Source organism: Etheostoma cragini, chromosome 9, assembly GCF_013103735.1.
Source record: "Etheostoma cragini isolate CJK2018 chromosome 9, CSU_Ecrag_1.0, whole genome shotgun sequence".
Classification (NCBI taxonomy): Eukaryota; Metazoa; Chordata; class Actinopteri; order Perciformes; family Percidae; genus Etheostoma; species Etheostoma cragini.
In genome coordinates, this window is record NC_048415.1 from 811,143 (window position 1) to 813,970 (window position 2,828).

The window sequence follows — 2,828 nt, forward strand, 5'->3', positions numbered from 1 at the left end:
CCCAAGACTAGTTGCAGGGACGTCCAGCTGGGAGGAGGCCTCGGGGAAGACCCAGGACTAGGTGGAGTGACTTCCAGATGGGAGGAGGCCTCGGGGAAGACCCAGGACTAGGTGGAGGGACTTCCAGATGGGAGGAGGCCTGGAGGAAGACCCAGGACTAGGTGGAGGGACTTCCAGATGGAAGGAGGCCTTGGGGAAGACCCAGGACTAGGTGGAGGGACTTCCAGATGGAAGGAGGCCTTGGGGAAGACCCAGGACTAGGTAGAAGGACGTCCAGCTGGGAGGAGGCCTCGGGGAAGACCCAGGACTAGGTGGAGAGACGTCCAGCTGGGAGGAGGCCTCGGGGAAAACCCAGGACTAGGTGGAGGGACGTCCAGCTGGGAGGAGGCTGTGACCATTAACAAACAAAGGCAATTTAAGAATAACGTCCTACAAGTCTTGCATTGCGTCTGATTGCTCGCCTGCACCGACACACTGCTGACCCAGAAGGATCAGGTTTGGATTTGAGTGCAGAGACAGGGTACATGAGGACCTTGTGAGTCTTTTTGGGACTCTCGGTAATAACACCCGTGTTTGGGATAAATCAATGTTTGTTGTCTCCGCAGAAAAAGAAGCCAATGAAGTGAACCATTGTGCCTCTAAAGTCAGCTGTTTTGTTATTGCATACATGTATTATATATTTACTTCAACAGACTTCATCCTCATCATTAATAAATCAGAAATCATGATGATTACAAAACCTTACTGATGCAGCAATTAACATTTTTGTTAATTAATTGTTCCCGCGTTAAGTCATGCATGAGATACTATTAACCCTTGTACATTACTGATTATTCAAGGAGTACTACATGAATGAATTCATGCTTTTGCATGAATTAATGTACCATTATTATCAAGTTTTTCCAAATAATCTCGTGGCTCACACCAACTTTAAAAGCACTTTCACCAAAAGCAGTACGCGTTCCAGGAATGACGTATACATGTGTTATGTCCTTAAAGAAGACGTGTTGTTTGGCGACTTCTCTTATGGAACTTTTCTGGAACTACACCTGCACAGGTCGACGGCAGAGAGCCTGTCCAATCAGAATGAAGCTGAGCTGCAGCGTCGCCTGGCGGAGCGACAGGAAGAGATCGTCCACATGCAGGAAGTCCTCCAAACCAAAGTTCAGCTGCTACAAGAGGTACGCACAAATACACACACACACACACACACACACCTTTACTCACAGGGTACACGGTAAAACTACAAAGTGAGACTCAACACGTCAACTAGGAATAGATGTTTATACTTAACCCTCATGTTGTCCTCATGTTGTCCCCATCTTGTCCTCGTGTTGTCCTCATGTTGTCCTCATGTTGTCCTCATGTTGTTCCCATGTGGCCCCCATGTTGTCCTCATGTTGTCCCCATCTTGTCCTCATGTTGTCCTCATGTTGTTCCCATGTTGTCCTCATGTTGTCCTCATGTTGTCCCAATCTTGTCCTCATGTTGTCCTCATGTTGTCCTCATGTTGTCCTCATGTAGTCCTCATGTTGTCCTCATGTTGTCCCTGTGTTGTCCTCATGTTGTCCTCATGTTGTCTTCATGTTGTCTTCATGTTGTCTTCATGTTGTCCTCATGTTGTCCTATATCAATGTTCTTTTTAATTCCCCAAAATAACATGATTGATTCCAACGCTCTTTGCCAAGTACACATCTCTACTTTCATTAATTTTGGGGCGTCTAATTCAATTTTATAGCATTGTAAAACAAATGGAAGTGTTTTTGAAATAGTATTGAGTAAAAGTTGACATATTCCAGTCTGTGATTATCATCAACATCCATTCCTTTAATTTTAGTCTCAATAATTCCCAATTCCTGCTTTTCTAACTAACCCTAACCCTAACCCTAACCCTAACTCATAAATGAGGTTTATTGACCATAAATTCCAAAAATAGCTGTAAAACTAAAGTTAATAAGTTAATGTTACGTAGTGTTGAAAAGATCATGCAGTGTTGTAAAATCCTCAAAACACGGTTATCACCCTCACTTGTTTGTGGTTTTAAAAACAATCCTGAAATAAAGATTTTACTTCATAATCTTTTAACAAATATTGTCTTTATCTCAATTTCCAGCAATTGAGATAACATCTATGTTTAGGGAATGCATCAGTCTCTACTAGAACACTATTAAAAATGGAAGTGGGGTTTGTTTTTTGTCATAAGGTTTTAATTCATGTTAAAAATCCACTATGGAAACAACATAAGTGTCATATCCAGAATAATGTTCTGAGTCAGGAATACATGTTTATCACAGGAAACACAGATTTTCAGGTAGAAGAATGTAACTTTGAAATGGATCAATTTGACCCAAATACCATACAAGGGTTTAGATTTGGTAAACTTGGGATTTGATCTTTTTCCCCGGTGTCTGTGTGGCGTTCAGGAGGCGGAGCTGGCGCGGGCGGAGGCCGAGCGGATGGCGTCGCTGGCCGACTCCGAGGCTCAGCGCCGCCTGGCTCTGGAGAGACAGATGGTGGAGAGGATGGAGCACGAGGACGGAGGCACGCAGCACGCCCTGGCCCAGAACGACAGGTGACTTTAAACCTCACGGTGAAAAGATGCAAAAAATTACAGATTAATTGAACTTTCAGGGTTTCCCTGAAAAGTCTTAAAGTGCTCATATTATGCTTTTTGGCTTTTTCCCTTTTCTTTAGTGTGTTATATTTATTTATATGCATGTTATAATGCTTGCTAGCTGCTACCGTGGCATGCCCTCATACTCTGCTTCTGACTGGCTAGTAGTCCTTACCTAGGTACTTTCAGGGCCCTCATACTCTGCTTCTGACTG

General features: G+C 43.7%; 1 long non-coding RNA gene across 1 annotated transcript in view; it reads right to left on the reverse strand.

The window, feature by feature from the left end:
• LOC117949948 overlaps positions 1–2,241 on the reverse strand; it is a 17,594-nt gene extending 15,353 nt beyond the window's left edge. The window contains exon 1 of the long non-coding RNA XR_004657775.1: positions 2,229–2,241. This is a non-coding gene — a long non-coding RNA (uncharacterized LOC117949948). The remainder of the gene's footprint in view (positions 1–2,228) is intronic.
• Positions 2,242–2,828: the final 587 nt, after the last annotated feature.